General features: G+C 40.6%; 1 protein-coding gene across 14 annotated transcripts in view; it reads right to left on the bottom strand.

The window, feature by feature from the left end:
* Positions 1–12,344, bottom strand: part of LOC132786023 (sodium/calcium exchanger 1) — a 39,331-nt gene extending 26,987 nt beyond the window's left edge. For 8 of the 14 annotated variants that reach the window (XM_060792387.1, XM_060792395.1, XM_060792397.1 and 5 more), the window contains exons 1-2: positions 2,476–2,620; positions 1–20 (exon numbers count right to left, since the gene is read on the bottom strand). The exon at positions 1–20 is cut by the window's left edge and continues 2,019 nt beyond it. The gene's annotated coding sequence lies outside the window, so the exon portion shown is untranslated. Of the gene's footprint in view, positions 21–1,988; positions 2,154–2,475; positions 2,623–2,689; positions 2,708–3,865; positions 3,948–11,921 lie in introns of those variants that run through there. The other 6 variants (XM_060792392.1, XM_060792390.1, XM_060792393.1 and 3 more) reach the window with 6 other exon arrangements.
* Positions 12,345–12,659: the final 315 nt, after the last annotated feature.

Genomic DNA, 12,659 nt, shown 5'->3' with positions numbered 1-12,659 from the left:
ACTGATGAAACTGGTGACACCTGAAATGAAAGGAAAATTTACAATTTACATCAATTTAATATCAAAACAAACGGTGTGAATTCAAGACGCAGTAGATTCAATAGCTATACACAGAAATTGGCCAGATGTCTGTTGTTGCCAGAGTCTTTAAATGTACATACGCAAGTTTATACGAGTGAAATCGTCTGCGTACACACATGTACTCGCATGTATTTTATATTTTTTGTATATTTACACGGCACTGAAATCAAACACAAACTGCAAGTACACACAGAACGAGAATGGGAATGCACAGCAAACATAAAACATAAACAAATTACAAGTAGAACAACTAACAGAGAAGTCCGAATGTAGACTTGTTCTACATAATACCCTGTATTTAATAGTGCAGAAGTCTAAAGTCTCTTTAATAAAAAAGAATTTAATTACAGGTATGAATACGAACTTAAAAAAACATGTCATCATTTAATTATAGGTATAAATATAAACACTTTAATTAGTTAAAAAAATGTTTCAGTGCTGCAATGGCCTAGTTTATTTATTTGTTAAAACTGCCATAAATATTCATTTTTTATATTGAGTCTGTTTTTATTTGCCTATTTACGGTTGTCATTAATGTCAACAAAGTAGCTTCCATAAGAATGCATTTTCAACAACTCAAATGTTCACAAAAAAATATTAGTTAATTAAAGAAAAACAATTGTCTGAGCAAAAACAATAATAATAATGTTTTTTGCCACTCTCTCATAGTTAAATATCTATCAAGTATTATAATGAGAAAATTTTGTGGATGGATTGTGTTATGAGTCGACTAACAGATGCGCCGTCAAAACAAGTTATTCTAATGAGTATTAGAAAAAGGAAAATAATAATAATTCAGGCGATTCCTGGAAAAAGACTGCTACTTTATTTTATCTTTCAGCAGATCTATGAATAAATGCAAAGTTGAATTTCATTGGAAAATGGGAAACCAAAATGAATAGTTGATAGACAAGAAACGATTGGGCGGAAAAATAAGTATATGATATGAAATCGATAAAATGCATAATGTAGCAATGTCAATAACGGGAATTGTGTGGAAGATGAAAAAACTGTGCAAAGCATAACGGTGACAGAAATTGAAATAGCAAAAGAAAAAAAAAAACAAGACACTCTGACTGACAAGTTAAGCGGACAAAAGTGAGCAGAACGAAAAGACAGCAACACATAACGCGAAATGTGCTGAGAGAGCGAGAAAGCGGAAAACAGGGACAGAGGAAGAGATGATGAGATGGTAAGAGAAAGAGAGAAGAGAGAGTGAGTAGGGGTGATAGTAGGCTATATTAAGATATGCAGTTGTTTTATGTGGATGGCTTGGTGCATGGCAAGTACGTATGTACATATGTACATATTGACATATTTACATACTGCGAGCATGTATTATGCATATGCTTCTGCATGTCAGCCAACAACGTTGAGTATGGTAGGTGGTCGTGACACAGTCCGAAAACCTTTACAATACCTCGAGTATACAAAATCACTTTTGTGGCAGTTCACATGGCGTATGCGTAATATTGCCATACTCCTTGGCCAAACTAATATGTCGAAGCATTTCTTTTTTTGGCGTAGGGGCAACGATAATCGTTGATGCTTGCATTAATTTAGCAATTACAACGTGCAAATTGCGCCAATAGCTGGCACATAGGGAAAAGAGGCAGCACCGAAGAAGAGACGTGCGGACGGACGGACGGACGGCGGACGGACGGACGGTCAGACAGATGGCGAGACAAACAAACGCCCCAGGGAGCAAAAACGAAAAATACACATGCACATATTCCCAGGCAGTCGGTTCGCTACGGTTTGGTTTTTCCACCCGTTTTTCATTTCAGGCAGAAACAGCAGCAGCACCAGCAAATTGCATTTAGCCGTTATTGAAAACTGTATTTGCACGTCAAGTAAAGAGATTGCAAAATTAATTGAAACGCTTTGGACCGTAGCTCCCGTATTACCGTATAAATTATTTAAACACAGTCCGCAAATATCGAGCTTATATATTTTAAATACTTTCGTCACCTTAATGCATATTTATAGAGTGCAAGAAATTATTTTTATAAAATATTTGAATTTATCACTCGCACTGTGAAGCACTCGCGACCTTTGGAACAAGGACTGAGACTTGAATTGAGACTGCGAAGGCGAATGCGAATGTGAATGCGAATGCAAATGAATGTGAATGAGAATGAGAATGGGGAATGAGAATGGGGAATGGAAACGGGGAATAAGAACGTCGAGGCGAAAAGAAAAGGGCGGCAGTTTCTAAACGCTTCATTACGTTACGTTATGTGTTGCTCTCAGGTTAGACGCTTAAGTAGACGCCTTTCACACTGTTTGCATTGGCCAAATTTGCCTTTGCCAAACATTTTTTGCGCTATTCTCAACGTTTTTTTTCTTGCTTTTTCTGCGTTTTTCATTCGGTAAATTGCGTTCCAAACTCACGGCAAAGGTGTTTGCAGCTCGCAGGTCGCATTAAATCGTCGTCGCGTCGAGTCGCTTAAATTGCACTTTCTGTGGGACCCTGATAACTACGAGTATTCCCACCGACCGACCGACCACTCGAGGCACTGATTTCATCTGCTGCTCATTCGTGTTTTCTCTTTCGCTCTATCTGGTTCCCTTACTCTCTCTCTCTCTCTTTTTGAGGTTTGCTCACTCGCTCGTCCGTTTATTAGTTCGTTTGGCAGCCAATGCACAACTAAATCGCTAACCTGCCGCGTCACCTGTCCGTCTCTCGCTGTTCCCAGCTCATAATTATTTGAATGCGCTACACAACTTTGGCTGGGCATGCTGCTGTTGCTCTTTAAAAGTTTTGCTTGGTAAATGAAATTAAAATTTCAAGTTACAAGTTTTCTTAGCCCTAAATTGAAAACCTTTTACCCTTTAAAGCCATCTCTCCCTCTTTAATAGCGCATCACTTATTCGACTATGCCCTATTAGCATGTCGTTATTCCCTTCGTCCAATTATTAACCAATGTCTTTGCCTTTGTCCAAATATTCTCTGTTATTCTACGTCTGTGCAGTGTTTCTCTCTCTGCTTTCGTTTGTCTTCTCTCCTTCACTTTCCTTCACTTCTTGCATTTTCCCTTGGTTCAATTTAGTATTGCATTTTGTTTATTATTTGCCGTTTCGTCTGTCACGTTCACAGAGCATAAAATTGAACAGCAAGCAATAATTTGCTCAACAAATTTTTGATGCTGCACGTTCGTAACAAAGACATCGTCTTCTCATTTGAATCTTTATGCTATTCTATTTAGAGAAGACTTCTCAGACAATTGCAAGACTAAAATACAAGTACTAGCCGAAGCATTAACATCATCGCTAGATAAAACTATTTATTTATTCACACTCGGTATTATTTTTTGCCATACGTACATATTCTAATTTACCCTTAGGTTATATTTAGATATATATATAGACATCCAAAATTTGTTTGCATTTATCTCTCTCTCTCTTTCTCTCTCTATATCTCACTCACTGTCTGTGAATGCAATGCTTTTGATCTAATATTTGCGAACACACATCTTTTGACTTACGAACGAGTTTGCCGACTTGTGCTATTTGACTTGGCTTACTTTGTTTGGGGGAGCTTTTGACGGATTTCGAAGATTTGTGTGTGTATTTGTGACACGCCTTCAATGTCGACTTTTTGCTCGTCTCCTAAAATGCAGCTAGAAGGCAAACTCGTTTCCCCAATATCTGTACGTGAATGATTTATGACCAACGGGCGTTAAGTTTTTGTATTGTGAAGTGAATAACTCATGACACACAGTTGACTATGTGCTCACCGATTGACTCGCGTATCAGTTAACAAGCTGTTTAGCTGCCTTACCTTGAAGCTGTGCTCCTCTTCAAAGGCTCAAGCCCTGCGTCGCCAGTTCAATTTTTACTCTATTTCACGTATGTTCTTTTTTGAGTCACTTATGTGAAGTATAAATCAAAACTGCGTCAATGAAAAATAATATGACATATCGCGTAGAAAATATCTGACGTACATTTTGTTAACACCTGCTGATATCACTGCGCTGCATACTTGACAACCTAATAGAAAATCTATTGATAGGCATAGAGAGATTGAAGCGGGTATCAATTGTTGTCAACAGGCAATTGATACAATCTTAATAGGTTGTGTGTCGGAACGAGGGTTGTCTGTTGACTTATGGTACTTCTTACTAATTCTATGCTATAATAAAACCTGTCATAAATAATTGAAGAGCTTCGGTTATAGTTTTACGCAGCTATCGAAAGAGTTGAGCTGTCTGCTGTGGCATTCATCTCTACCCCAACACACTTTGTTTATTAACAATTCATCAGGTTTGTGTGGTTTGTTTTGAACATGCCTCTTTCGTTAATTCAATTTAACGGCTTATCAGTTTCATTGGCACACATGAACTGAGAGGAAAGGAGGAGCATAAAATATTTTGCATGCCCAATTACATTAAATAATTGATTAGGCGTCACTTTGGCAACACAGCAAAAACTCAACTCGACTCAACGACCGTCAAGTAAATCATTTAAAGTCAGCCACTTAGTTGGTTGCCATAGTTCGTTCATTCATTCGGGGGGAAGAGCCTAAAAATGTAAATTGTGTGCGCTTCAAATATTTATCATACGCCACGTTAACCGCAGAAGCTCTAAAGCGAAGTGTCGCTACTTGCCCATTGGCCTCATTGTGATGAAAGCTGTAAGCCATCCAGAGACGTGTGTGTGTATGTGTGAGATACATATATAATCGTATTAGTATTTGTATGGGTAGCACACCCTCTCGATTGGGCTAAGTGAAAGCTGCCACAGCTGTCCGCACGTTCACACACTCACATATTATCTGGACAGACATTGTCTGCATAAGAGTATCAATGCCATTTAGCAACTGCTTTCTGCTTTCACGTCCCTTTCACGTCCTCAGCTGCCAAAAGCACAGTGAATACTCGTTGTGATTGTGTTGCGTCAATAGGCAAATGTGTAATCCGCTTCTTGCAACACAGCTTAGGCATCAAATCAAGATAATAACATTACAGTTTCCACTTTGATTGCCTTAAATCCTTTTCCCATTATCGACTGACTTGGGCACCAACTAAACAAGTTTTAATTAAAATCTTTGCCTAATATGCATTCGTTTTAGCATAGTCTGCCTGTGGTTGAATATATTTTGCTTATTGCAGAACATGTTTTAAGTCTGGCACTCTTCACTAAAGAATTTCTGATTATTTTCTGTTCTGTGTTCTGTGGGCTCTGCCTTTTGTCCCCCATTCGCCCCCTTCATTTCCCTTTAGCCCTGTGCCGAGCGTAAGTAATGCGAGTCAAGCTCTACAGCTTTTGGAATACATAGGTATAGGATTCGTTGTGCTAAAAGGAGCTTGTTGCGAGCATCCCAGGCAGCTCAGCAAGCTTGGGTTTCGGGATGCCAGATGAAATGGTTAATGCAGCAAAGGCAGGCAAGCAGGCAGGCGAGGAGGCAGCAGCCAACAGCTCAGGCGTTTGGTAGCAGTTGTTGTTGTCAGCACATTTTCCTGTCGCTGCTGTTGCCTTTTATTTATTGGCGACAGTTTTTGATATTGTTGTTGTCGTTGTTGCCGCTACAACAACTTTGATGACGGTCGTTATGGAAGTCGTCGATTTGGAATGCCTTGTCGCTGTCGCCCGACGTCTCCTCTTTGGTTGTATAAGCTTAGATGGATATCGTTACTGTTGACAGTTGAATGCGTACATAACGTCTGTCCGCCTGTTTGCCTGTCGAGTTGCAACCCCTCGCAAATGTATCGCACCTTGCCACAATCTGGCTGCCTTACATTTTCACGCCTGTTTTGTCTGCTGTCAGAGCTAAACTGTTTATTATTTAACAATATCGCCCTTTATGACTAAGTGTCGGCTTGGCTTGTCTGCGCACACATACATATGTACATATGTGAGCTCTTATTTATTTATAAACTGTACTTCACACCATTTTAAAATAGATGGCACACACACACACACAGTCTCGACGGCACGTTCAGCTTATGGCTGCTTATGCCGCTTGCAAATGCCAGTTACAAATTTTAATAGTTGGCCACAGACAATGGATTACGAACTGCAATTGTTGCTCGAGCTCGAGCTCGCGGCTGTAGCTGTGGCTGACACCAAAGCCTTGTGGCACACACTCACACACCCATATGTGTGTGTGAGTGTGTGCCTCAGAGGGCAACAAGCCGGAAGCAGGCCGTTAAGCAGGCAGCGCCTGAAAAGTATGCTACGCATTGTCATTGCTTCATGTCGCGTTGCTCGTTGCTCGTTGCTCGAAATGGCAATGGCGGATAAAATGGAATGCCAGCACGGAGCAAATGGGGTGCTGATTGTGTGAACACCATTTACACTCTTTTATCAGCCCAAAGTGTTTACTTAAAGACATACATTTTCGCAGCACTACAATGCAGATAACAGACACACAATGAAACGAAAGTTGGAACAAATTGAATGAAATAAAGACATGAAAGGCAGAGACAGTTAAGAAATGAAGGCACAACAACAACCAAAATGAAAGTGTAATAAAGAAATCATTAAGCTAATGACAAGTTCACACTGTGAGCATTAATATATATTGCATTATTCAATATTAAGTGAATAGATTGCTAAGCTACAATTATTTAGTAACGTGTATACTTGTTATTTCAGCTAGTTTTTTCTTTTCATTATATACAAGTTTGCTAAGCTAATATTATTTAGTAAAATGTATGCTTGTTATTTTAGCAAGTTTTTCCTTTTTTGTTCAAAGTCAGTTTTGTGGCTTTAAAGATCATTAGTCTTAATAAGAGCACAGTGTTTTGGAAAAAGGTCAAATAACCCAAGGGGACACAACAGTAACAGCAACAGCAGCAGCACATGGCAATCATATCGCATACAAGGCTTCCATTGACATCCCCGGGCCATGACATTGATTTGATTTCATTTCGAAGTAGCCATCAAATACAACATGGGCGATAGCGTTTTGCTTTTGGCATGCTCCTGTATGTTTTCCTATGATTTATTGGCACACTCTCACACACGCACACACACACACATGAAGGACTCATAACTCAAACATGCTTATGCGCAGGATACACACACACATAAAATAAAATATATAGAAAAATACATAGAAATGATTATTGCGTTTGCGTTAACGTTAACGTTAACGTTTTGTGTCGTCGTGACAGCAAAAGTTTATATCGATTTTATTTTTATTTTTTCATTTCATTTCACAGAGAGGACATCCAAGCACATCTTGCAAGTCAGCCTCATTGACATGTCGCACTCACGTGCCAAACATAGTTAAGATAGTTAAGAGCTGTTTCTGGTTTCGCGTTAGTTTTGTCAGCCAGTATCAAAGGAAAGCAAACTATTTGCAAACTGCCGCTGCGGCTTTTTGCTGCTGTTGCAGCTTCCACTTTGAGCGCAGTTAACAAACTTTTCGAGCTCAACTTTAAATGAGAATCCTTGATGAGGTGTTGTCGATAGAGTTGAGCCAAGTGCCCAAGATTCAAAACCCCAGAGCTGATGTGATATGTGTGTCTTGGCCAGACCCTGCGATGACTGATGATGCACAGAGAGAGTGAGCTCTGGGTTGGTCCTTTGTTTGTGGATGGACTAAACTATTGCTTACGTTTCGAGCCATCAATCAATCAATCAATCAGGGCACAGTCGAACGGTCAACGCAACGCCACATAACACACAGCACACAAAATGCTGATGCTGCAATCAACTCAGCAAATATTTCGCTAAACGACTTGGATAACAAAACGGTCAACCAATCGAGAAATGAGAATCGAGAATCGAACGAACAGTTGTTGTCATTGCTGCCGCTTTACTACATTCTCTCCACTGCACTTGCCACCAAGGCAATTTATATTTATACATTCCTTGATGGCATGAAAATTGCAAATGGTCTCAGGGGCAACAGTGTGACGCCACCTGCAGCAGGCATTAAGGCAGTTACTGGAATTGAATTCAGATTGAGTGTGGCAACATTGCGATAAGCAATGCTGTCACTGAGGCTAATATTAAGTGCAACAGATGACAGAAAGCTGTTTTGCAATGCTAAAGATTTGTCAAGAATGTCAAGTTTAATGCAGTGCGTAACAGCAGATGGAAAATTTATCATTGATACGCTGACAACTTCTGTTTTCTGATTAATCTAAACCAACTCAAATACGTAGTAATTAAATTATTATTTGCATGGAAATGTGTGAAGCCAACTGCATTCCACGATGTCCACAAGCTGATTAATTATACAACTGCCACACAGCAGCTTATGACTCAATTAAAATTCCATATTCAACACTGGACTCGACTCTATTCATTTGCAAATGTGCGAACTGCCGTTGGCCTTATTGACGACAAACAGTTCTCAGAATTTTGTGATACGCATATATTTTTTTACATTCCATTTAAACAAGCATTGATTTATGGTGAATTGCGCAGCTAACAAATAATTCAACAGCAGCATCAAGTCAGAGTTGAAGAAAGTCTCTTGAATCAACTGACAGTTCATTAAAATGCTCAACTCGTTGGGTAAATTGATGCCATATAATTAAATACATGAGATATACGAGACGAATTATGCTGTCAAATGGAACTGAGTTCAGTTGTAATCTAAAACAGGGCACAAGTTAAAAGCATTTCAATTGAATTTGTAGATAATTAAAGTGAGCAACAGAAACAGCAACAGCACAGTCAGGACATCAGCCTTCAGTTGACATCATCTAAGACAGGCTTCTTGTCAACTTGCCTTCTCTACATGTGTACGAGTGTGTTTGTATGTGTGTGTGTGTGTGTGTGTTTGTGTGTGTGACTGTGCCTGTTATGCGGAAAATTATCATTTCCTTTTGCTTTTGTGCGCACAGTCAATGAGTTTTCCGGTCGAAGCAGAGAGGGCATGGCATTGCGACCCTCCTCTTTTAGTTCTGCTTCTCCTTCTCGTTGCCACATTGCGTATACGCAATGTGAAAACAAGAAAATTAAAGGTTTTCACTTCTGGTTTCCGTGCAGTGCAAAATACGTTTGAGGTTGAGATACAGGTGCGCGCGTGCTTCTCGTGATTTGCTGCCGTTGATATCTTTATATCTTTATATCTCATATCTTCATAGCTTCTGCTTTTCACGCGTCGTGCGTTGTCCTTTTTTTCGGATTCTGTTTCCTGTGTTTCCGCGTTTGCTTTTGTTCGCTTGACTTCACTGCTGTCGTCGCCATTTTTCGTAATATATATTTTTTTGTCTTGCTTCCATGGAATTTTTATGTTTTTTAATTTTTATTATCTACCTCGGCTGCTTTTGCTGCTTCTGCTTTCATCATCGACATCCGTTGCGACGCTATGCCAATTTAATTGCCAAGCGTGTCTTATTTTATACCCTTCCGAAGGGCGTTATAAGTGTCCAAAGTGTTTACGATTCCCCTGTGCGGGGATCGATTTTTATTGCTATATTTGAATTCACATTTAGGCAAGCATAAAAATAGGTGCATGAAATCTGTAGAGTGGAGCTTCGCTTGTTGCTTAAACTTGAGGCAAAACATTGTAAATTTAATTTTCTACATTTTGCGAAACGCTTTTCCAGTCTACTTTTGCAATTGAAAGTGTATTTGCTGTAAGCGAACTTGGTTTTTCTTTTTCTCTTTTTTGGGTTTAACTTTTCTTTTGGTCTTTGGGCATCAGTGTTACGCTCGACTGGCTGTTTGGGCTTAAAGTAAATCCTCATATTTTTACCATCGTATCCTTCTGTACTTTATGGCTCTCGCGCTTTAATCAAATTGCCGACATTTTTCCGTCCAGCGTTTTACGAGTCGTATGCGCAATTTCAGCCCACACACACGTAAAATTTTAGCATAGAAATGGCAAATGGCAAATGGCTGCAGTTGCACATACGAAATATATATAGATTTGAAACTCCGTCTCTTTCTTTCCCTCTCCTTCTACTGCTTTCTCACTCTTTTGATTTCTATGCTATGTGTGTGTGGGCAAGGGAATAGCTTTGTTGCTGTGCGCGCTGAGTGTGAGCGCGTTTGATTTTTCACTGTCAGACTTCTGATTAACTTCACAGCAGTCTGTGCAAAATTTACGCTTGAAAAATTCATATCTTTCGTTGCCCGGGGCAGTTTATTACCTCCAAAAAAAAGAAAAAAGAAAATCCCATGCTTCAATGGGGAAAGTGCAACTGAAGTCGTTTCGAGTTGCGGCTTGCGGTGATGATTACCCATACGCCCCGTAAGTCAGCAAACGCATCATCTATATGTATACGGAAGAATCTCGTTATGGCTCTTATCCTGTGGACAGCCCATCGTGATGCAGTTTACAATACAGTTGTGCGTGGGAAACGCAATTTAAGTCCTCTCAGTCCGTATGCATATTTTGCAATGTTTCTGGCTTTGCATCGTCAGCTCTCTCAGCTCTGGCCATAACATGCTGATTGCTACGCCCACGTGTGCGTGTGTGTGTGTGTGTGGCACTCATCACACATGCATATGCATATCAAAAGCTTTTAAGTGCCCAGCACTTTGCTCTAAGCACCTAAAGCCATAAGCCACAGGTGCAAAGCCACACATCAGATTGAGCAAAAAAAGATTTTACAAAAAAAGCAAAACAAAACTATGCCTTCGAACTTTCGTAGCAAAGCAATAATTTGTATTTATTGCAAAATGCTTTAAAGAAAGTTGTTGTGTCTGTTCTTCATGCAAATAAATGTATTTATAACCTTTGGAGTGAGCTGGCATGAGTGGTAGCTATTAATGGCCATAATCGAAATCGATCCAAATACGGGTCAAACAATGCAAATGCTGCGGCCTATTGTGGCATTTGTTCTTTGGTCAATTGTCACACAATTTCCACACAATTTCCATAGAACGTGGCAAACAGGAGTGTGACTTTCGATAAGTTCTGCAATCGTACAAAACGAGCGTCACACACACAATTGAAAATGTCCAGAGCATTTGAATAGGTTAAATGCCGAGTGAATCACTCACAAAGCACTCGCTCTTGCACTCGCACTCGCACTCGCCCTCGAGTTGTACTCGCACTTGAATGAATGAAATTGTAGATAGGACGAGTACAAAATGTGGGCACAACAAAAGGGCAGAAACACACACACAGACACGCACAGTATAAAAAATATGAAGGGAAATGAAAGACAAATGCTGCTGGCTGAAATGACAAGCGATACACAGACACGAAACACAATATTCAACTGATATGCGGTGTTCACTCGGCATTTCTATTGACAAGGACATCAGAATAGTTGCCCCTATATAATTTTGAATTGAAGTGGCAAGCAAAAGACTTTCGAGTTTTCGCTCAATTGCACGAGTTCTGTGCTTGCCCCTTTGTTCAGGATGTGGTGCATTGTCTTGAAAGCTACAATTTGGCGTCACAATGGCCGGGGCAAGACAATGTGCTGTGTCGTCAAAGTAGCAAGCGTTGCATTCATAAAGGTAAACCAACTAATTTGCAGTGTGTGTTACACACGCACACACCACTAAGCGACGCAACGCGACGCGGAAGGGCAAAGACAACGTCAACGACAACGTCAACGACAACGATAGCGATAGAGGTAAAGGCAAAGACAAAGACATAGACAATAGCGACCTAGAGAATCGACTAAGCTTAATCGATAGCACAACCCAAAACACAGGAGAAAGAGAAGGAGAAAGAGAAGGAGAAACAACAATAACAACAAGAAGAACAGCTGAAACGGGCAACTGTCACGCGTCGAACGCTATGGGGCAAGCGTTGTCAAGGTAAGCCCAGGCGTATGCGTAATATGTTTGTTATCGAAGGTGAAGCATAAGTCCAGTGCAGCTATAACTAGATGAGGAACTCTCATGCATACAAACATCTACAAATATATGTACATACATACAAGTATAAAGTAAAGCATTGCATAAATTACCGGTTGCTGAACATCGAAGGCGAACACCAGGCGCCTGCCAGACGGCCTGCTGCAGAAGCTGCTGCTTTCGTTGCTGTGGCTGTGGCTGCTGTGGCTGCTGCTGCTGCTGATGCTGACACAATTTTCGTTGCTGCAGAGCTGCGGTGGCTGCTGCAGGATACACACACACACACACACACGCAGAGAGACCGACACACACACAAATACAGACACAGATACAGATGCACACGAAGCCGGGAACGAGGCAAGGCGAACGCTTTTACCCGAAAGCTGCTGCTGCTGCTGGAGCCCGGCACCAACTTCACTTACAGTTCTAGCCGACAACAACAACAACAATTTTCAGCGCCCGGGGGCTGTTGAACTGCACTAGTGCACCGCTGAACCACTGAGCCACTGCACCACAAACACTCACACACACACACTTTTATACTTTCTCGCGTTGAACTCTTTTTTTTCGTCTATTCGTGCGCTGTCTTCTTTGTTAGCTGCGGTTTGCTCAAAGTTGTTGCACTGCAATTGTTGTTGTTGATGCTACTGCTGTCGTAGTTGTTGTTGTTGGCGTGTTATTGCACATTTTTTCATCTCACGTTGCCAAAAATCCACAAAAAAAAGAAAAACAACAGCAGCGACAAAAGTGCTCGGCCTGCCGGTCAGCAGGTTCAAATGTCGCCGACCTGAGTCCGCTTCTCCTTCGCTTCGTATGCGTGAATGTCCTCTATATGTGCGCCCAAAAGTATG

This window comes from Drosophila nasuta, chromosome 2R (genome assembly GCF_023558535.2).
Source record: "Drosophila nasuta strain 15112-1781.00 chromosome 2R, ASM2355853v1, whole genome shotgun sequence".
Lineage (NCBI taxonomy): Eukaryota > Metazoa > Arthropoda > Insecta > Diptera > Drosophilidae > Drosophila > Drosophila nasuta.
The sequence above is the reverse complement of the archived record's forward strand: the minus strand, read 5'-3'. Positions and strand labels throughout refer to the sequence as shown.